General features: G+C 48.1%; 1 protein-coding gene across 1 annotated transcript in view; it reads left to right on the forward strand.

Moving 5' to 3' along the window:
• Positions 1-23,724, forward strand: part of CWF19L2 (CWF19 like cell cycle control factor 2) — a 2,067,169-nt gene that overhangs the window by 943,582 nt on the left and 1,099,863 nt on the right. The window lies entirely within an intron of this gene.

Consider the following 23,724-nt stretch of genomic DNA (forward strand, 5'->3'; position numbering starts at 1 on the left):
ATTGCGTCAGCCGGTCCATGGCTGCGAGCACCGTGATACGCAGATTTGCGTGGTTGCGGAAGGCTGGGTTTGCTCCTGATGTGCAGGCCCGGCTCCTCAAGATGCCCTTTGACGGGGAACACCTTTTTGGCAGCAAGGCTGACGAGAGCCTTGAGAGGTTGAAGACCTCCAAATTTGCAGCAAAGTCGTTGGGCGCTGCAGTTCGCCAATCTCCACCTTTTCATCCTAGGGGACAGCAATGGAGTGGAGGTTCCTTTCGTTATTACTCATCCTTTGGTAAAGCAAGAGGAGCTGCCAGTCAAAGGGGCCACTGTAGGAGTGCCAGAGGTGGAAGACAAGGCACTCGAGGTGCCAAGGCCTCTCGGGCTGATGCCTCTTTGCCCTCAGGCAATGCCGCAGCCGCTTCAGCTCAGTCATGAGGCCATGTCCCATGGTTCGCCGGTTGGGGGAAGGCTGGCTCAGCATTTTGCAGAGTGGCGCGCCATTACTTCAGATGTGTGGGTTCTGGAGATCATAACCTACGGCTACTGTCTTCCTTTCCGGCAGAGGCCTCAAGACAATCCACCAGGAAATCTCTCTTTGAAGAGTCTGGATCCGCTGCTTGCGCAGGAAATTCAATCCCTGCTGGAGAAAGGCGCCATAGAACTGGTGCCTGTAGCGGAGAGGAACAAGGGATGGTATTCCCCATATTTTTTGATTTCCAAGAAAGACTGGGAATTGAGACCCATCAGGGACTTGCGCGGTTTGAACAAACTCCTCAGGAAGGACAAGTTCAAGATGGTTACTCTCTCTCAAGTCCTCCAGGCCCTTCAACTTCATGAGTGGTTGGTGTCTCTCGACCTCAAGGACGCAGATTTTCATGTGTCGATACATCCAAAGCACAAGAAGTACCTGATGTTCGCGGTTGGCGACTCGCACTTTCAGTTTTGGGTCCTGCTTTTCGGATTGACCTCCGCCCCGAGGGTCTTCACCAAGCTCATGGTAGTGGTGGCAGCGCACCTCAGGAAAGGGGGGGGATTCACGTCTACCCCTACCTGGACGGTTGGTTGATCAGGGCGTGCTCTCCCGAGCAAGTCCTGGATCATCTGTCGGTTACCTGCCACTCCCTCCACAAGTTTGGCTTCTCCCTCAACTTAAAGAATTCCCATTTCACACCAACTCGGAGGCTCCAGTACATCGGAGCAGTGCTCGACACGTCCCTGGGGCAGTGTTTTCCTCCCCAGGTGAGTGCTCATCACATTCAGCAGATGGTGCACAAGTTTCAGCTTGCCCAGAGTCTCCCGGCGTTCGAGTTCTTGAGATTGCTCGGCCTCATGGCATCCTGCATTCTTCTGGTGCCAGAGGCCAGGTTGCGCATGAGATCTTTGCAATGGGCACTCAAGCTCCAGTGGTCTCCGTCCTCCGGCAGGATGTCGGACCCTGTTCAGGTGCCGTCCCCGGTCACCCAGGACCTTCTGTGGTGGGCCGTCTAAGACAATCTGATGAAGGGGGCTCCATTTTGGCTACCCTGGCCGGAGGTGACGATCGTGACGGACGCATCCCTCACGGGATGGGGAGCTCATGCCAACGAGTTGACAATCAGTGGACTCCATATCAATCTGTTGGAGCTGAGGGCCGTCAGGCTAGCCCTGAAGGCTTTTCTGCCAACTGTGCGAGGGAAGAATGTCCTGATCCTGACGGACAACACGGTGGCCATGCACTACCTCAACAAAAAGCGGGGGCAGGGTCACTTCCTCTGTGCAGGGAGGCGATGCAGCTCTGATTCTGGGCAATCCAGCAGGAAGTTTCGATCTCAGCAGTTCATCTGGCCGGAGATGAAAACGAGACGGCGGACGCTCTGAGCAGGCAGAGTGCGCGCTCTCACGAGTGGGAGTTGGCTCAGGAGATTCTCCTGGAGATCTTCGCCATTTGGGGGACCCCTCAAGTGGATCTCTTCGCCTCCAGTGTCAACCGGAAGTGCGAGAGGTTCTACTCGTGGGAATTTCCTCCAAAAGGAGCCTTAGGAGACGCGTTAGTGGTGGAGTGGTCATTCCCACTGCTGGACACGTTTTCTCCAGTCCCCGTCAGCCCGCGAGTACTGCAGAGGTTACGGAGGTTCGGTTCCCAGATGATCCTCATTGCTCTGGCGTGGGCCCAGGGGACGTGGTATCCGGACCTTCTCGACTTGTCCATCTGCCCTCCATGTCGTCTTCCCTACCGAGACGATCTGCTCTCACATGAGAGGGGGGTCAGGTTCTCCATCCAGAGGTCAGATCCCTCAACCTTCACGCTTGGTTTTTGAAAGGTTGAGGTATAAGGATTGGGACCTCCCTGAAGATGTGATGGAGGTGTTGCTCTCGGCCAGACGGCCAGCAACAAAGTCCCTGTACTGTTGCCGTTGGCGCAAGTTCTGCGACTGGTGCAGGGTTAAGAATGTGGATCCTTTTGCATGTGGCATTCCCATGGTTCTGTCTTTTTTGCTTTCTTTGCCCCACAGAGGCTTGCAAGTGGGTACCGTTAAAGGTTACCTGGCGGCGCTGTCCATATTTAAGCGCTCATCTGAAGAGTGTTCCCATTTAAAATTCTTTTAGTTTCTCAGTTTCTGAAAGGGCTCACTAATGTGTTCCCTGCGTCACCTTTCCAGGTGCCCGGTTGGGATTTGAACCTTGTTCTCAAGTTTCTGATGGGTGCTCCGTTTGAGCCTTTGCATTCATGCCCTTTGAGACTGTTAACTCTTAAAACTGTATTTTTGGTTGCGGTTACTTCCGCTCGCAGAGTGAGTGAGTTACAGGCATTTTCAGTTAAGCCACCCTTCACTGTGTTTCATAAGGATAGGGTTGTCCTTAGAGTTTGTTCTTCCTTTCTTCCGAAGGTGGTGTCGGAATTTCATTTAGGCCAGAACGTTGTTCTTCCGGCATTTTATCCTCCTCCACATCCTGGTAAGGAAGAGGAGAGGCTCCATAGGCTTGATCCTAGGAGAGCGTTAAGCTTTTATATTTCACGCATGTCCCGGGTCAGAGTGGACGATCAACTCTTCATTGGTTGAGCTGGAAAGCGTTTGGGACAAGCTGTGACGAAACAGACTTTGTCTCGCTGGATTATTTTGGCTATCTGTGAGTGTTACCACTTGGTCGGTAAGGACCCACCGGTCGGCTTACGGGCCCATTCTACAAGGGGTATGGCTGTCTCTACTGCCCTACAGAGGGGTGCTCCTATTCATAACATCTGTGATGCAGCCACCTGGGCTTCGGTACATACTTTTGTACGTCACTACTCCCTCGATTCCATCCGGGGGCAGGATCTGGCCTTTGGCAAGGCGGTCCTTTACTCCGCAATTTGATTGGGCATTCTAAATTTCTGTTTTCTAAATTCTTTTCCCACCTCCTTGCATTGGTGCTGCTTTGGGAGTCTGTCATAGATATGGAATACGTCGGAGGACCCAATCCCTTCGTAGAACAAGTTACTCTCTTACCTGGTAACGTTCTTTCGATGGGATGGTCCGACGACGTATTCCATGTTGCTCCCTCCCTGCCTTCCCCGCTACAGAATTTCTTATGCGATTGCAGCTTACGTTTCCTTCTTCTTCTTAATTATCGGATGCAGGGGCGGACCCACGCAGGCGCTTCCCCATCCTAAAGGATGATGTGCACCAGACCCACCAATCAATAGTTAGCTTACATAAACTCACAACTCCTACCACCACCCCGTTTGCCTCACAAAATCCAACATCACACTATTCCTCCTCCTGCCTCTCTCCCTGTCACCTCCCAGCAAAATCTTCCCATTCAGCTCAGCCACACCCAGCGCGGACAATCGAACCCTCATCAATTCTCTCTCCTCAACATGTCTCTCACACCTAAGCAGAAAATGTCCCACAGTCTCAGGCACCCCACACACTTCCCCACTTGAAACAGACAATCATTCAGTTCCGCATGCCCTATCCTCAACCGATTCAGCATCACCTCCTCCCCCCTCCTCTATTCCAGACTCCCCGCATCCACCTTCACCGACACTTTCCCACGAACACCAAACATCCACCTGCCCTTCACCCCACTCACCCACCTCTCCTGCCACTCATCCATGACCCGTCTCACCACCACCGCCTTCACCTCATCCACACTCAAAGGTAATCTCACATCAACCGCACCCCTTCTCATATCCTCACCTGCCGCCAGATCCACTAACTCATTACCCAAAATGCCACTGTGACTGGGGACCCACGCCAACTCCAAATCCATTCCCCCGTGCACGCACCGATCAATCTTCCTCCTGATGTCCATTATCACGTCTTTTCTATCACCATCCCCGCCACAATCGCCTACAACCCACTCAATGAATCTGAAAATATCACCACCTTCTCTAACCCCAACTCGCACACCCTATCAATCGCCAATGCAATCGCCACCAACTCAGCCGTACAAATTGACACATCATTCGTCAATCGTCCCACTTTATACTCCCTAGTGCTTTCCAGATAATACGCCATACCCACTCTCCCAGACACAGGATCCTTCGAACCATCCGTAAACACCTTGCATCCTTCCTTTCCTGCCACATACGCCTGACCCAAAGCTTTGATCTCGCCCCGCAATCCTCTCTTCTTCGATACCACATTTGCCAACTCCAAACACACCTTTGTAGATCCCATCATCCACCTCGGCCATCTCTCCAAATCCGTATCCGTCACAGTCATCAAATCGCCCACACCCCACTGCACTCCCTTTTCCCACATGTGAAACCCAAAAGTGCCCCCCTTCCTCTTCCACCGATCCCTATAATAATCAAACCTCCAATTATACTTCAAACATTCACGCACCGGATGAGCCACACTCTTCGCACTGCACTTCACCCACCATCTCATATTCAACGCATCCCTCCTCAACCCCAACGGCATCTCCCCCACAAGCACCTGAACCGCATTCGCTGGAGAGGACCTCATCACACCGGAACACACCCTCAGTGGCCTTGCCTGAACCCAGTCCAACCGCAACTTCTGACTCGCCGTGAAACCCACTGACACCTGACATCCAAAATCCATCACACTCAAAATCAACCCCTTATACAACATTCGTAGACATTTCCACTTCTGCTGAGCACCCCACTCTTTCCCAGTTACCGCCCGCAACAAATTCAACTTTTGTTTGCTCTTATCCACCATTCCATTCACCTGCAAATTCCAGTTTAACTTCCTATCCAAAATCACCCCCAAGTACCGAAACTCTTCCACGCTTTTCACCCTCTCACCTTTCAAAACCAAGTCCAACCCTTGCTGCACTCTTCTCCTTGAGAAAACCATACTCACGCTTTTATCCACAGACATCGAAAAGCCCCATTTCCCACACCACTCCTCCATATGCACTATCGCAGCTTGCAACCGATTCTGCACCAACAAAAAACTCTGCCCTCTTACCCATACCACACCATCATCTGCAAAGAAATCCACCTGACACCCTAAACCCTCCAAGGCTCGAATCAACCCGTCCACCATCACATTAAACAGCATCGCACTAATCACACTCCCCTGCTGTGTCCCATTCTCCATCTTCCAAACCTCAGACAACACCCCCCTCACTCTCGCCTGAAAAGTCCTGTCAGCCAAAAACGCCTTAATCCACCGAAACATCCTCCCCTTCACACCCATCTCCAACAGTCTCACCAGCAACCCATTCTTCCACACCATATCATACGCCTTCTCCAAATCCAAAAAGAACGCCCCCGCCATCTCCCCATCACACGCCTCCTCCACTCCAGTCACCAACCTCACTAAAGGATCTGCCACTGACCGATTCTTCCTGAACCCACTCTGAAAATCGCTCAGACATCCATTTGACTCCAAATAGAACTCCAAGCGCTCAACTACCATCCGTTCCATAACCTTACACAACACGACAGTCAGCGCAATCGGCCTCTATGACTTACACTCCGTCGGGACCTTGCCACTCTTCAAAATCGCTACCACAATCGCTCTCTTCCACAACCTCGGTAAGACTCTACTCTTCCAGATCTCATTGAACAATGCTAACACCTCCAACTTACATTCCACCAACAACTTCTCCAAAAATACATACATGACCGCATCCACCCCTGGACTTGACCACTTCCCCTTCCGAATCGCCCCATCCAACTCCGCCATAGAAAACAGAGCCTCATACTGCTCTTCCCAAGGCCCAACATTCGCCAACAACTCCCGCATCTCCTCCTCAACCGTTTCCATACTTAGTCTCACTGCCTCCGGGAAGTTCTCTGAACTGTGCACTCCCGCAAAATGCTCCCCCAGCAAATTCGCCTTCTCCCCATCTTCACTGACCACCTCCACCCCTTTCAACAACACAGACATGCCACCCTGCGGCTTCATCAACCCTGACATCCGCTTGAACTGCTTCCAAACCTCACCCACGTCAGAATTACTCCCCAGAGACCCACAATAGCCCCTCAAATACCCACGCTTTCTTTCCCTAATCACCCTCTGCACCACCGCCTTCGCCTTCTTATATGCCAACGAATCCTCCAACATTCCCGTTCTCACCACCATGGCCCTCGCCTTCTTACGCTCTGCCACAGCCCATGAACATTCCACCGACCACCAAGGAACCTCTACCTTACCCCCTTTCCCTTTCTCTACCTCTGGAACTGCCACTACCGACGCCGCTCTCATTCCCTGCACCAAATGCTCACTCCATTCATCCACCCCCCCCATCCCTATCCCGAGAAACAATCAATTCCTGGCACAATCTTTTATACAACTCCCAATCAGCCTTCCTAAAATTCAACCGACTCCCAAGCATCCGGGATCTGACCCCTACCTCACCCCTCTCAGTCACTAAAATGCCAGAGTGATCACTCCCCATATCCCCATCCTCACGCACCATCCAGTCAAATTCACCCGCAATCGCAGCAGACACCCAGGTCAGATCCAAACACGACAACTTCCCAGTCCTCACATCTAATTGTGTGCCCGAACCGTCATTCAGCAAAAACAGACTCAATTCATCCGCCATACCCTCCAACAGTTCCCCATTTGCATCCGTCCGACCACTGCCCCACAACGTATTGGTACTGTTGAAATCACCACATAAAACACAAGATCCCACATGTCCCCTTATCACTTCAGACAGCACATCCACCTCCACCACCTCACACGGATTATAATAATTCAACACTAAGACTTCTGATCCCCCTACCCGAATCCCCGCCCGATAACCTCCACTGCTCCATCTACCACAATCTCCCTTGCAACCAACCCCTTTCGAACTGCCAGAGCTACACCCCCCCTCTCCCCTCTGTCCTGTCCTTACGAAACAACTCAAAACCCGGAATCACAAACCTCAGATCACCCCTTAACCACGTGTCCTGAATACAAACACATCAACATTCAATTCCCCACACAACACCGCTTTCAACTCCTGCCCATTCCTCAACAAGCTCCTCGCATTCCACTGCAAAATTCTCAGGCTGACACCCCACTCTGTTTCAGCGCTTTAGTAACCTTCTTGAACACATCTTCTTCCGACACATCTACAACATTCAAAAACCTCCTCCCTGCTCCCACCACTCCTTTCGTAAGATTCGACACACTGACTGACAAATTCCCCTGAACCAGCTCCAGCACATTTATTATAAAACACATAAACTCAGTTTTCAGGACACCATTTCTACGCCTTTCACCTCTCTCACCACTCCCTTCTTTCCCGCAGCCTCATCCACCACCGGCTCTCTCCTACACATCTCACTCACTACTCGAACCGGTTTCACCTTTGCCACAGCCTCCGCATAAGATAAAGCTTCCGCTGCCCTCACCTGCACCACCTCTCTCGCTACCCTTTGACTCTCACACCCCCTAAACGCAGTAGAGTGCCACCCCCACAATTCACACACTTCTCCAGAGTTTCCACCTTACATTTTTGAATATCATGATCTCCACCACACCTCCCACAGTGCCTCTCATTCCTGCATACTCTCGCCACATGTCCAAACTGCTGACACTTATAACATCTCAAAGGCAAGGGTACATAAGCTTTCACACAAACACTGATATCCCAACTCCACCACCTCCGGACACTCAGCTCTCGCAAACCTCACTGCCACAGTTGTAGACACCACATCCACATGTGCATCTCTCCTCCCCAGCCTCCACGCCTCCACTACCCCCACCTCTGCCAGCTGCTCCTCCACCTCAGACATATTCAGTCAACGGTACCCCATACAACAACCCCTTACACGACACACCACTCTGATCAAACACTCGCACCGTGTGCCTACCCAGACAACCCACCTTCAGTATCTTAGCCTTACTATCAGCACCCGTTCCCTCCACCAACAACCGACCCCCAGTCACCACTTGCACCTGAGTGACATTCCCCACAGCCTCTTTCATCCATCCAGCAATCACCATCGGATTCTCCCCTTGAAACGTTTTCCCACGGCTATCTGTCTTCAACACCACCTTCCACACACTGCCAAACTGCATCTGCTCCTCCCCAGTCACACCGCTCCCTGAGGCCCCCAGCCCCTCCAAATTACACTTTTCCTGGGTCCCCGACCGTGAGATAACTCGATCCGTCCCCCCTCCATCCCTTTGTGGAGACCTGCTGCGATGATGCCCCTCACTTCCCCCCTTCCCCCCTCCACAGATGTAGACTTCAGTCAGCGTCCTCCCCCTTTTCTCCCCTTCCTCCACCCCTCCCTTCTTTTCAGCCTTCCCACCCCCCTTTCCCATTCTTACTGCCTCCTTCAAGCGCACTCTCCCCCTGCACCCTCCTAGAGAGGCCGCTCGGTTTCCTCAATCCCAGCACCCTCCACCCAGACACTGCTCCGCTCTGCCTGGGTCTGCCCACTTCCAGAGTGCCAAAGCGTTTATCTCCTCACACGCGGCTCCCACACGCCTTCCGACGCACCTCTTTCCAGCCCACCTAAGCTTACGTTTCCACAAGGCTTTGTGTATCAGACTGGCAGAAGACTAGTGCCACACCTTCTGGGGAAAAAAAAACTATAACTGAGGCTACGGGCGTCGTGCGTCCTACTTATAACATCGAGTGATGTCGGCCGTCGGAGGAGGTCCTCGAGGGTGGCGTATCGACGTCATCGACGCAGGACGCAGACACCGAAGATTTTCCAAAGCAGCACAGCTGTGGTGATTACTGTCATAGATATGGCATATGTCGTCGGACCATCCCATCGAAAGAACGTTACCAGGTAAGAGAGTAACTTGTCCATCTGAGTGTTCTTTGCCAGAGCATCCTTCACCCGCCTGGTGTGCTCTAATAGCTATTCAGTTTTAACTTCATTAACCTCCTGAAGGGACAGCTTTCTTTCTTCTAACTTAATTGGCTGACTTCCTGGCCAAAGGCGTCCCTCTCCTGATTTAGAGTGCCCCTCTGTGCAGCCAGGTCGTCCCTCTGTTTTTTAAATGCACTGAATTTCTGGCGCTCCTCATCCAATTCCTGTTGAGAGTGGATGTCTTTAATAATTAATTTATTATTTTCCTCTTTCAAGGATTCTATGTGGTTCTGTAATGTGACTATCTGTTAAGCACATGCTCTGTTGTAATTTAACTGTTGTGCCAGGTTCTGCTGATTCTGTTTTAAAGAGTCAACCCTTTCCTGATACTCATCTTTCAGTGTCTGTAATTTGGTATGTTGCTCTGCATTCTTTTGCTGTAAGAAAGACAGATTTTCCTTTAATTTGCTGATATACTGCCTAGCCTCTGTTTCTGTTTCTTGGCTCTTCTGGAGCCTTTACTCTGCAGAGTCCAGATTAGTCTGGATTTTCTGCAGTGTTTCCCCTTGCTTATTTGCAAGAACTATGTTGTCTGCATGCTTTCCTGTATTACTCCTATGTGGAGGTACAGGTAGGCCGCTATATTGGCAATTTTACACTGCTCCTCTTTTATATTTGGGGCCATGTACACTTTGCTAAGTGATTGATGTAAAGGACCCTTGTCCTGCCATGTATCTAGGTCTATTGCAGTGACTTGTTGTTTTATTTCCTGTAAGCATACCTGTTCATCCTGTTCTGGCCACTCACCCCTGACAGTTTGTGCAGGAAGTGTTCCCTAGCAATATTAATTTCTGCAGGAAGTGTTCCCTAGCAATATTAATTTCTACAGGGGTCGCCATTTCAGAAATATCAATTTCCTTTTGACTTATTTCAGGGTTAATTTACTTTTGCAAACAGGCCCAATTTTTGGAGTATTTCTTTTGAGAGGTGTTTGTACAGTGTAGGACAGTACGCCAACCCAGCAAGGTGTCTGTACCCTGCAGGCTAGTATGCTGTGTTAGACTGTCACAGGTGGTATTTCAAATTCAGAATCGCGGCACGAGCCCCCAAGCTGTAAGGGATTTCAATCAGGCACTCACCCAGGTCTCGCCTAGCATGTAGCGTGCGATGAACCCCTTATTTATTTTTGTCTATAAATTCAATATTCTGAATTATATACCACTCATATCACACCCGTCTCAAAATCTCCCCCTACCTCCTCCCCTCCCAACTCTGTCTGGTCACACTGAACCAGGAATCAGGCTAGTTTGTAAAGGAAAAGATTTATGTATTTAATATTCAAATCACACAATTTAGATATATATAATGGGGCAGCAATCACCCAAAGGGTGACAATACAATTCAAAAATAAGCAAAGCACTTGAATTCACTTATACTAATGCAGAATAGAAACACCGGAAAAAGAACAGTTTTGCTTTGTGCACAGATGGCGTTTAGGTTAATATTCCCCCTGCAAAGTGTTGTTAAAATACAAATGAGCAATATTACACCATTGAGAGTAACCAGCAGGTATTCAGGAATGAAAGACAGGTTCTAGAGTTTTTAGGCAATCTTCCCTCCCCAAACAAGAGAGAAACTCGTTTTTGGAAATTGACTCTTTTAAAAATGATAGGTGAAAAATGGCTTTGTGAAATACTGCAAAATGGTCAAAAATGCTTAAATGGAGAAAAATTGTAAAGAAAGCAACTCTAAACAAGTTCTAACACACATGAGCTATCATATAAACAACAGTACACACTTTAGATCAAAATGGGATGGAAGAGCACTTTGAAATGGCCAAAAGACACATGTTACTTTGGCTAAATTGCAAATTTGCGGCAAACATTTACTATGCGATATTGGAATAAAACGGGTCAAATACACTGTTCTGCAATGCGGTTTTTAGTTGTGGATGTAGCCTGGGTATATTTTTTAAAACTAAAGTAGATATAGAGGTTTTAGCGAGAGCCGTTTTTGCAAAATAGGCGCGAAAATGAAAACAGAAATTTGATTTAAAAATGACAGATAGGTTTTCTTATACTAGATTAATGACTATGAAAAAGAAGAGACCACACATGAATCTTCACGGCTACGTGGCCAGCGCATCCATTCACGTGATGGGTCCTCAATTTCTTCTGGGATTTACTTTAGTTACTTGAAATCACTAAGGAGTTATGGTTTTGTAACACAGATGAGAAAATCAGCACAAGAAGGATTCTAACAATACTAGGGTTCTGAATTAAAGATGGGATGGGTTGAGATAGGGATAATACAATGCAAATATATTATGGGTCACTGTTCTTCCTATTATACTTGCAGGACACATGTATTTCATATTTGATTGTCTACATCCATATTCAATCCCCATCTTTGTGCGAGCTGTCTTTCTCATTCTACAGATTTTTATGAATTTTCACCATAATGGTTTGGATTAATCATTTCTAATTTGATACATCTCTGGGCACTTGATCAGTGGATCATGTAATACAATTTTAAGCTTGCAACATTAATAGTTTTGCCACAATCAGTGTTTTAGTGTATCGTTGGTTACTTATGTAGTAAGAACTCCTACCACATCTGCAACTGTCTAGCATGAGTTCAGATTTATAAGTTTTATTTTTCACTTGTCTACTTATTTTGGCTGCCATGTTAAATGTCATAAAGTTCTGAGGCAAAAATAAGTAATTTCCATTCAAAATCCAGGCCGTTTTTTTTTTCTTCCGTTCACAGTGAGCAAATGTCCAGTACTTTGAAGTTCACTGAGAAACCTCCTCCACATCCTGCCCCTCCTTTTGGAGGAAGGGTGTCCAAGCCTTCCTTTGTCCTTGGTTCAGCCAGAAGACAAATTTCTGAGGCTTTCTTTGTTTTCATTATGCGGGAACCATTAAGCAGCCATTGGCCTTCCTGTTTTCAAGGAAGTGTCAAGCTGAGATGTCAACTTTCCCAGGCCAGGCTGTCAGATCAGAATTAAATAGTGGATTAACTCCAGACTGGGTTACTGTTTAGATGCAAGATTCACAATAAAGTCTTATCTTCAACACATATAAAATAAGCACAGTTTATAAGGGATTTGGACATTTTAAAAGAATTAGCCCTTCACAAACATGCTTTAAATAGGCGGATTTTGCAATTTCAATCAGGAAACAGAAACACTTTTAAACTGGGTTTGACAGCTAATTTCCTGATGTAGCTGTCAGGCAGGGAGGCCTGGATTCCTCTGACTGCCTGGAGAATCCATGATTTCAGCACACTTTCCTTTCAATAATTCACTGGGGAAAATGACTGAATTTAGCGCCAAAACAGCACTTTGAAGGTTGCCATTGATTAGTAAGTTGTATTTAAGGGCATTTTCGGATTTTAGCCCACTTCTGTGGCATTGATTCATGTGACAGGTGACAGATGACAGCAGTGATTCCTGTTTTACAGCACTTTGCCTGTGTGTGTCAGGGTGTGCAGCTCTTTTGTGAACCCTGCACAGTTTTTCAGATTTGGGACGCACAGGGTTATTTCCTCAATTTTTGAGTTTTCTTTCCCCATTGGCAAAGGGGTGCAATGTGGCACATTGGTGTGGTTAAAAATATTCCACAATTTAAAATTGCACACTTATTCCACAAATGACACAACTCTGAAGCTGTTGTCCTGGTGGAACCTTTTTATATTTAAAGCTGAATATGTATGTATTTGTGTGTGTAGGTTTGTCCAGCTATAAAAATCCACACCGTTGAACCTACGCCTACCAAATTTTGGATGGATTCCTCTGTTCTCTGGGGCAAGATTGTAGTCTCTTTGGATGCATAAAATTCACTCTGTAGACACCCTCATTTACTGATGCTCAGTATCTGAAGCAAAATGTTTAATGTGTTGGTTATTCCTTTGCAATTTATTACTATTGTATACAGTTCGAAAGTGTTTATTAAAACATTTCTAAAGGGAATTAAAGAAAACACATTTTTTAAAATTAGTTTTTATCACACCACTCCAAATATGGGAAATGGTAAGGTTGCAGTTTACTTATGTTCATTCACAAGAAGAGAGTTCAATCAATATTTCTTGGACATTTTCTCAAATGTGCTGAAGCCAGTGTGACTGAAACATGCTGCATGAAAAACGAACATCACTTGGAAAAGCTCCATCTGATGCAAAGCAAAAATCCATATGAAGAGCTTCTGAAACACAACAGCATGAGTTGCCAACCAGAGGACAAGAGCAACTTTCTCCAGGGCAAATGAGATTCCAGAGCAAACTGAAGCAAGACTTGCTGACATGAGGACAAGAGCAACATCCTCCAGAGCACACAAGACACCACTCGATCAGGACACGGGCAACGCCGAGTACCCCAGCTAGTAAAACTCTAAATATAAGAACACCTGAGTTAGTCTGTGGTGGCCAGCATCTCTGAGTTATCCCAGGCACGTAAACGTTTATATCACATGTCAACCCTGTGGGCTCGGTTAGCTGTGGAAGGGTTATGTGTATTCCCCCAGACAGGCTGGAGCCTGCCCTACTTGCAGGAAGGTACCCTGGTGGGTCTTTGTTCCTTTGTAAGGGCAGGCACAACACCCTTCTCCCTGGAACATCTACTCCAAAGGATGCTGGCCTGGGAGCAGAAACCAAGAGGCAAACCCATTCACAGAAAGCCAGGCTCACACCAGGGCTCTGCGTTTCAAAAGACCTTTGACCCTATTGAGAAGGGGAGGGGGCAGAGTTAGGATCGCCAGAGAGGGGTCTGTACAGTTTTGGGACGGTTCTGCCATCTTGATTTTCTCTGCCTCTCATTCTCTTTCCTGTTTCCTCCACTTCCTCTGCAGGGTGTGGCATCATGAAGGCAAATTCCACACATTTCAAGAGCAAGGATTGTACCCCTAACACAGGCTAGCATTAGTCCAATCACCTCAGGTCTTTTACCTATAAAAGAAGGGGTCTCCCACCACTTCTTTGAATCCTCTTGGGAATCATCCTGAAGCTTCTTAGGATAATCACTTGAGAAGAGTTCACTGGACCCTGCTGAAAGCTGTCCTTTCTAAGGTCCTACAGAAGTCAAAGCCCAGCTCTGTACCCTAACCTTCTCCAGGGACCATTAGGGGATGATCTGCTGCTGTAACAGGACCTGCTTCTCTGCCAGCCACGGCGGTACCCAGACCCTCAGAGTGTTGTAGGACCCCTGCAGTTTTGTGCCAGTCTCCCCCATGTTTGGTAGCACAAAGGGTCTCGTCCCTGAACTCCTGGATTCACGCTCACAGCACCCTGGAAGCCAAGACAGTCGGGATCCTTGTGTTTTTGCCATTGAACTACTTGAATTGTATTTAAAGAACTGTTCAGCACATTTGAACCAATAGGACCCTCTATTGCTGCCATTTGCTCCCTTGATCTTCGCACAGCGCCAAGAAAACTGGTTCGATGCTGCCGAACCACCAAGAACTTCAAAGAAGGTGCTAGGGACGGATAACAGCCCCCTTGGTCCATTTCTGGGCCAGAGAGACTGGTTTAGGTCACTGTGATCCCTTTTTGCTCACATACATATCCTTTTTCAAGAATATTGTTGTTTTCGCTTACCTTTCACCCCTGATTCATTACCCAGAGTGCTACATCTACTAAATTTGCTTATTCTGTGTTCTTTCCTTAGGGGTGGGTTTGTGTAGTGTTTTTCTAGTTAATTATTATTGTGCATGGTGTGTTTAATTAAAGTGTATATATTTTTATAAAACCTTGATTGGACCTTCCTTTATTTTGGATTGTAATACTTTGCTGTTTGGGTTGCTACTGGACTAAATTCACACCCCTATTAAAAGTATAGCCTTCCCTCGGCCCACGTTACTGCAAAAAGTGAAGGGGGTATATCTCTTGGCTGTTCTGGTTTTCCTTTGATTGTGTCGGCTCTTGGTTTGTAGGTGTTAGGGCTGAATGGGCTTTTAAGCCTCTACGCATCCTTGTACTCCTGCAAAGCAGAAGTTAATTCATCACATTTGTGTTGTGTGCTTCATTTCTAGTTTGTTTAAGCTTATAGACACCTTTCCCTGTGGCTGTTTTGAGGTGCCACATGTCATATCCTTGCATTTTATTGAAGCTCTTCTGAAATATTGACAGCGATTCATGTTATTTTCAGTTTGCCCTGTTTTACAGACTGGAGTTGGAGTGGTGGCCTGGGGAGAAGTAGGCTAACAATGAATCACAATATACCACCCTAACCATTGGTTTGCAGACACAGGCAAATAAAATGCTTTCTTGAAGTATGTTGAGCTCACTGCTGTCCAAGCTCATATGTTTAACTCTCCTGACGTGGCAAGGAGGCAGGAATCACAGAGCTCTCAAGTTTCGTGTGGCCTTATGTGAGAAGGCCATCCGTTCCTGCCTGGAATTCTGAGACTTGTAGTTTTCCTACATTTCAAATGGAAAATAAAAAATGGGGAAAAACAGTACTGGCGACTATCTCACGCGTGAAGCTTGAAATCTGCTAGCTCTGTAATTCCAAGTACAGAAAGTATCACAATGAGGTAAACGACTTGGCGTTTGATTCGCCAAACACTTTTATATTTTAGCAATACGGTTGTGCTAGTATTGGCATGGAAAGTGAAAATAGGAAAGAGATGGGATGTGTGGTCGGGGGACACATACTGTGGGTATTTGGTTGTGTATCCATCCATTGACCACCCATAGCCATGCTAGTCCACATGGCCATTTTCACAACCTCCCTCTCTATCTAAAACACATTGGCCCGGTATCTCTTTGAGCTATTCATGTGTTTATCGACAGATGCCTTTTTTTCCTACCTTTTTTTCTGTAAAGTAATGGCGTAATTGCAACAAGAACTAGTTCCTAGTGTAATAACAATGCCTCAACCAAGTGTGCCTCCTGGCACTTGATATTGCACCTAGAATCACTTGTGTACAGGCACGTTATAAATATTGTATCATATCATTGATTTATACTCAATATGTGTATCTTTGCTTCTGTTCCTTCCCTGAATTCCTATTAATAACCAGCATGACACCATTTACTATCTGTTGTCATCTTATGGCCAGATGGTACCACTATATCAGTGCCTGGAAAATGCCTTTTCGGGGTGCTGTTGAGCAGCCAGCTAATATGGCTGCTTAGCTTGTGAGCTCTGTACAGTGGCCACACACTGGGGAAGAAGGTGGCAGCCCAGCACGATTACAACGGCCGTAACCTTTAGTCTGCACAGCGGACACCCCTGTGCACCGACAGCCTTGTCAGCGAGTGTGGAGGTGCTCCGAGCCCCATGTTTGGCGACCCGCTGTAGTTGAGCGGCCCAGGTGATCGAGGGCCGCGGAGCGCTCCTGCCGGGGAGAAGAGAGCCGGGCCACGTGGGATTTGGTGCAGGACTGCACCGGCTGCTGTCCCTGACCCCCGGACCAAATCTTACGAAGATCTCCATAGCCCACGGCGGGGCTTGCAGCATCAGGAGCCGGGCCAAAAGAAAAAATCTGAAGCGGAGGCTCCCAAGATAAAGCCCGCGAAACACGCACTCCTACGTGCACTAGTGGCCAGCCAAGGAGTGGTGGAGGTGGCAACCGCTCGTGGCGACTTCCAAGGTGGGGAAAACCAATGCGACATCAGAGCTGTGGACAATTAAGGGAACCCCAGAGGGAACTTCACCCAACTACTGATCACCAGTAGCGTTGGGCTATACCGCTACTACGCACCAGGGCCAAACTGTGGGCTGCCTATAGGAGATCCCTCCAGACTGTTCTCACCTTCCAGCCTATGGTGGCACACGAGGAGGGAAGCTCCTGCTGACTCTAAGGTGAGAAGCCACGGGCTGCCGCAACTTACGGCCCCGCCACCCTGATCCCTCTGATAACCCTGGGAAGCAACCCTATCTGTGGCACGTGAGGCACTGAGGGGCTTATGCAAACCATCAGTTTCCCAATTCACCCTGGGATGGTGGACCCCCGCTCCAGGGGATGACCCCCGCTTAAGGGGGTGCCCCCCCCCTGCACCTTCCACCACATAAAGGAGAGCCGTGCATCGCCCATCCTGGGAGCACATACCCACAATAATCTGCACCAAAACGTCCACAGCACCCGGACCGGCTAGGTCAGCTGCCTGCAAAGACACCCTGCTCCTGTAGCTACCTCAGGGGCCCTACATGCATGGGTAGCCCCCACAGGACCTAGCCTCCCACCAGACTGGGATAATCGTGGCACAGAAGCTGCAGCGCCTCTGAAATAAGCAGACCATCAATCACACAGGACCTATCACCGGGATGCGCGCATATATTGGATCTGAGATTATGCGTTTGGTGGATCACGGACTATACATGAGTGTAACCCTCCTAAGTGGAACCAATCACACACACTCCCTATCTAGGGAGCACTCTGCCAACCAATAATTGGGCTACAAGAAGCTCAGAGTGGAGAGGGAGGCCCGTCCCAGCACTGGGACCCAGACAGACACGGTGCACCTGCCCACCAGGACTCGGTCCCCTTGCGGGGACCTAGAAGCGACCGCCCTCCCCCGGCAAGTGGGCATTCGCCATCCCCCCACTGCCAGGAATATTTGCCAAGCTGGTAACTCCGGGAAGCACGATAAAACTGGCCCACTAAAACACCCAAAGGTTAGAGTTTGCTGAGGCCAATTGTTGCTACCAACGCCTCACACCCTGGTCCTCTGAATGCCTCTGCATCTACAGATATGACCAAAGGCTCTTACAGCGGTAAACGTACGGGCGCGATGGATACATTTTCAAAGGCTACTCCGCGCAACGACGTCGGTCTGCAAGAACAAGCGATTCCAGGTCCATCCACCACAGCCTCTACATCTACTCCCTCACCAGACCTATCTGGCATTATGGAGGCAATGGCAAAAGGATTTAACGCCGTACATGAGAAGCTGGACGACATTAATGCTACCGTAGCCTCAATCAAAACTCAACTCGCCCGTGAAGGAGCCTGCATTACGGAAACAGAGAGCCGAATAAGCTCCAATGAGGACAATATCAGCACACTCCAAGATACAGTGGCTATCCTCTCAAAGGAGATGAAACAATCGGCAAATACGATGATGTGGAATCTCATTCCCGCATGAATAATATTCTTACTGTGGGAGTTTCTGAGAATGCACTTGCGGGCAAGATGGAGCTAGCTGTTGAAAATCTCATCAAGGACCTGCTGGATCAACCCTCCCTGTCTCCATTTTTCACTGTTGAGCGAGCCCACATGGCGCTCTCGCCGAAACCAAAACCTGGTGACTTCCCCAGGCCTATAATAGATAAAATCCTAAATTACTGAGACAGAGATGCGAAAAGAAAGAGCTTAGACTGGGATCCCAGATTATCTGCATCTTCTCAGTCTCGGTGCAAGCGGAACGTCGCCAATTCAACAGGGTGAAGAAGATGCTCAGGGAAAGGAACAATCAGTATGCTATGCTGTTCCCGGCAAGATACTACAATTTCGGGGCAAGTTGTACTTCACAGTCCCGAACGAAGCTGTCCAGTTCATTGAGGCACAAATCCCACAAACTAATCCAATGGAAGCCCTGGCAGATCGAGGCGACTGACTCTCCTTAGTATGTGGATTATGTCTTGCTTCAATTACATGCATTCTAACACGTGCAGACAGTACTCTATAACGGCCAGCCACTGTGATACGAGCTTCAGTAACGGGGCCTTGCGCCAGCCAGCAGCTATGACCGTACATAGCTCCTACTTGCAGTTGCTTGTTGAAAATGTTTAAGCTAAGGTCCCCTATGCCCGGTTGGCTAGAAGGGACACTTAAGGGTTTACATTGGGGTGGGGGATACACTGCTGAGTTGTGGGGGGTAGTGGGAGTGGAGGGAGGGAAGACTGTTACTGAGTCTTCAGCTGTAAGAGGTAGACACAGAGGCACCAGTTGAGCTATACAGGGGAGCAGTTCGGCACCAACTATTAAAACACTGGCGGACGGAAGCTGCAGGTTACGGGCTACACCCATCAAACACAAATGTACTCTTAAAGCACATAATGCAGGATCTACCTTACACTTAACAGATGTCGCAACAGGTTAGTATCTTGAGCTGGAATGTCTGTGGGCTGGGAAACTATACAAAATCCTGCAAAATAATTGCCTACGCACAGAGACAGAAAGCTAACATCCTCTTCCTGCAGGAGACACATGTGAGAGAAAACACATGTTGCAACATAGCCCCCACGTGGGCAGCGAACAGATACTCCACGTCTTATTCCACCCAATCTGGAGGACCTCCATCATCATACACAAATCTCTGAAACTAGTTGTGAAGCGGTCTCATATTGACCCTGAAGGTCGTTAAATAATATTACACGGTGTCCTGGAAGAGTTGGAGACCATTCTTGTCAACACATATTGCCCGAATACGGACTCCCGCGAATTCTTTCTAGACTTGCGGGATGTTCTGGCAGCATACTACGGGATACCTCTCATCTGGGGTGGGTATATGAACTTAATACTAGACCGCACACTAACAGATACAATAGAGCCCCCTGCCCACAAACCCTTGCAGCCTGCCTGCTGCTCTCCGTTATGCAATCACGTGACATTTGAGGTGCATGGAGGTCCATTTACCCCTCCTCCAGATAATTCATGTACTATTCCTCGACACCTGATATGTCTTCTCGAATAGACCTCTTGTTAATCTCCAGCTCATTAGTGGGGAAAATACTTAAGGTGGATATAAGAGCCCGCACACGCTCTGATCATTCCCCAGTCCTGTTAACCCTGAAATACAAAGAGGCTCCAGGGAGGCCCACGTGGAGATTCAAATCCGAGGCGCTACGGGACATAGTATTCCGTGTGGACATCAAAAACGACATAGACACCTTCTTGGAGACAAACACGTTGGATGCCACCTCCCATGATGCTAGGTGGCAGTCCTTTAAAGTATGCATACGGGGTATGTCAATATCGAGAGCGGCAGGAGTGCTCAAAATTATCAGAAGAGACCTCGATCACGTTGAAAGGGAACTCAAGCCTTCAACAAGAACACTCCAGGGCCTCGGATCCTGCATTGTTAGCCCAAATCCACGACGAGCTAGAGAAATTTAACACCCACGCCTCCAGGGAAACCCTCTTTTTCACCCATCTGGCTGCTGCCAGGAGATGCGATGAGGGAGATAGGCCAGGCAGAACCTTCGCGAGAGTGGTCTGTTCCAAACGCAGCCGCAAACAGGTGGAATGTATATTAGACGCACAGGGAAACAATAGATGGGCAGACTCCAAGGTGGGGACGGTGTTCAGGGATTTCTATCACAAACTCTATTCAGCTCCCCCTTCCAGAGGAGACCCAGAAAGAAATACGGGCCATCCTTCAGAAATGTACATTGCCTCATTGAACCCTCAATCCGGGGATAAACTCGAGCTCCCGATCACGATCGAGGAGATGACGGAAGTCATCTCCACGCTGCCTAAAGGCAAAGCACTCGGTCCAGACGGCCTGACTGCTGAATTTTACCAGGAGTATGCAGCAACACTGTCGCCTGTTCTCTTGCAGGTATGGGAGGAGTCCCTGGGGCACCACATACTTCCTGAATCACTAAGGGAAGCCGTAATTGTGGTATTATTGAAACCAGATAAGCCTAAGAATGAATGCGGCTCCTACAGGCCCCTCTACTTTATAAACTGTGATACCAAAATATTCGCCAAGGCCCTGGCTAATAGGCTTCTCCCCCTAATTCCCCAGCAGGTGAAACCCGACCAGGCTGGTTTCATGCCTGGAAGATCCACCTCACTCAATATAAGGTGACGGTTTAATATCATCGCTAGAATGGACCCGGACACCCATGCACTAGCAGTCACAATTGATGCCCAGAAGACTTTTGATATGGTAGCCTGGGACTACATGTTCTTAACACTGGAGGCGATGGGAATAGTCTCCAGGATGTGGCAATATATTAAGTTATTGTACACACAACCCTTAGAAAGGGTCCGGGTTAATTCTCACATCTCTTCCCCATTCGAACTAGAAAGAGGAACCCGACAAGGCTGCCCATTTTCCTCCATCCCTTTTGCGTTGGCAGTTGAACTGATGACGGAATATATTAGGGAAAACCATGGACACAGGGGTCTCCATCTGACGGGAAGTCCCGACATCATCTCGCTATACACAGATGTTATGCTTTTCTTAAAAGACCCACTGGCTAACCTCTCCCCGATATAACATGACATCACACACATTGGTGAGCTCTCAAGCTTCACTATAAATACCTCAAAAACCGAGATATTCCCCTTCACCAATAGCACACCCAACTGTCAGACGCTGTTCTCTCCTTCGCTGGGCACCTGATCGTATAAAGTACCTGGGGGTCACGATCTCAAGATCCCATGACTTACTTTTTCGGGACAACTACGCTACGCTGAGTGACTACGCAGAATCCAAAATGAATACTTGGGGTTTCCTCCCATTGTCCCCCGCCGCCAAACTTTCATTGACCAAATTGATTTTCCGCCCTTAGATGTTATACATATATATGCCAACGTCCCGAGCTGGCCGGGGAAAACATACTTTGCACAAATACATGGTCGACTTGCCCAATTCCTCTGGCACTCCGGAGTGGTACGAAAGAAGTGGCTGGACATGACCCTCCCATTTGAGAAAGGGGGAATTAATGCTCCAAATCTGGAACTGTATTGGGTAGCAGCCTAAACCCAGTTTGCAATACATTGGTACACCAGCACACCCCACCTCCCTCTCCACACGTTAAATTGGAGGCAATGGCTGCAGGGGAATCGGACCTAAAACGCTTGTACTAAACCAACTCTATCGAGGGAAAAGCCCATTAGACTGGATTATGCCCGCTCTAAGAGCATGGAAAATGTTGTTCTCCCTCACAGGAACCAAAAACTGTACTATCGTTGGCTACCTCTTTGGAAATTTCCTGAGCTCAAATCAACATGGGACAAGTCAATCCAGCTAAAATGGGGTAACCTAGGCTATATATATCTAGCTGACGTCTTCCTGGAAGGGACATTAATTACGCCTGATACCTTGAAACCGGGACACACCAACACAAGTGGGAACCAACTCCAATACTACAGAACACGCTCAGCCATTCGACAAAATGGTCAGTTTACCAAATGAGCCCCCAGAGACTCCCAGCCCAGCCTAGCCTACATAGCCACCTCTGGAGATTGCAAACATATCCTTTCCACACTATATCGGATGGTGCAGAACTGCTACCTAATCCCAATCTTGAGAGCAAGAATAGGTTGGGCCCGAGATTTAGTTGGGAGTTTACAGATGAGCAATGGAGACACATGTGCGCCCAAACTAGGAAAATCTCCATTAACGCTAGATTCACATTTATACAATTCAAAATCCTGAACAGGCTCTATTACACACCGGCCACACTCTCCAAAATGCCACACTCGCAACCCGTCGGCTGTCCTAGATGTAGACAAGAATTAGCCGACTATCTACACATGTTCTGGGCGTGCCCTAATCTAGGAGACTTCTGGTCCCGAGTAATTGAAACAATAGTGGAAATAATAGAAACCCACAGGAGCATGACCCAATGGGCCCACTCTTTGGTATATGTCTGGCGATCCGCAATAAGGAACTTCGTACATTTGCTAATATTGCTTGTATGATAGCCAAGAGAATCATTCTATTACACTGGAAAGATGACCCATCCCACCAGATCCCCATGCAAAGGAATGGTTCGCTGCATTAACCTGGGACCAAGAATTTCAGGACATGTACAAAACTACTCTCCCTCTGAATGGTAGACCTCGCGATACGTGGATGGTGTTCCGATCTGAACTAGGCGACAGAAACATACTGTAAATGCTTATGTTACAAAATCCTGCTTCCCAGCTTTGAACTAACCTGTCAAACTGTTATATACTTTGCATTGTGAGCCCCACATTGTAAAACGTTCTTAATTGATATAATGACTGTAATGTGGGAAATGGTCCCAATGCCTGTGATGCTACGCTCCTCCAGAATTAAATAAAGTTTTTTTTAAAAAAATGCCATTTCCATGCCTACATAAAAGACAAACGTTTGCCAGGAAGGAGGGAATTGCATTGCTGTTGCTTTTGGCGCACTAAACAGCCTTGTTTGTGTGTTCTCTCCTTACGCCTTTAAACATTGCTAATCCACTTGCCACCTACTAGAACACAGTAATAGTTGCGTGATTTGGAGGGGGGAAGGTGTCTCGAGCCAAATTTAGTTTACACTGTGGGGCCTGGGCATAACAAGTTCGATCTACATCCACACCGCCGGTTGATCGTAATTGTGTACTCTTTGTTATCAATATATTCTCGCCATACTCCCATCTCCTTCTCTCTATACACACAGCAGGAAAGGTAAGAGGCAATCTACAGTCTGGTCAGCTACTATGTGCCTTTATCTGTTTTCTAGGCAGCAAACGTCATTAAGAAAATTAAGTGCATGCAGTTTGATCTTCTCGGTTGTGTGCTTGTCTGCATTCCTTGCCATTTCTTTATTAGCCCCACCGTACCCCATAAAGCAGAGGAAATAGTCATAAAATCTTCAGAGTGCTCATTACGACTC

This window comes from Ambystoma mexicanum, chromosome 7q (genome assembly GCF_040938575.1).
Source record: "Ambystoma mexicanum isolate Mex_15411 chromosome 7q, UKY_AmexF1_1, whole genome shotgun sequence".
In the NCBI taxonomy this organism is placed as follows: domain Eukaryota; kingdom Metazoa; phylum Chordata; class Amphibia; order Caudata; family Ambystomatidae; genus Ambystoma; species Ambystoma mexicanum.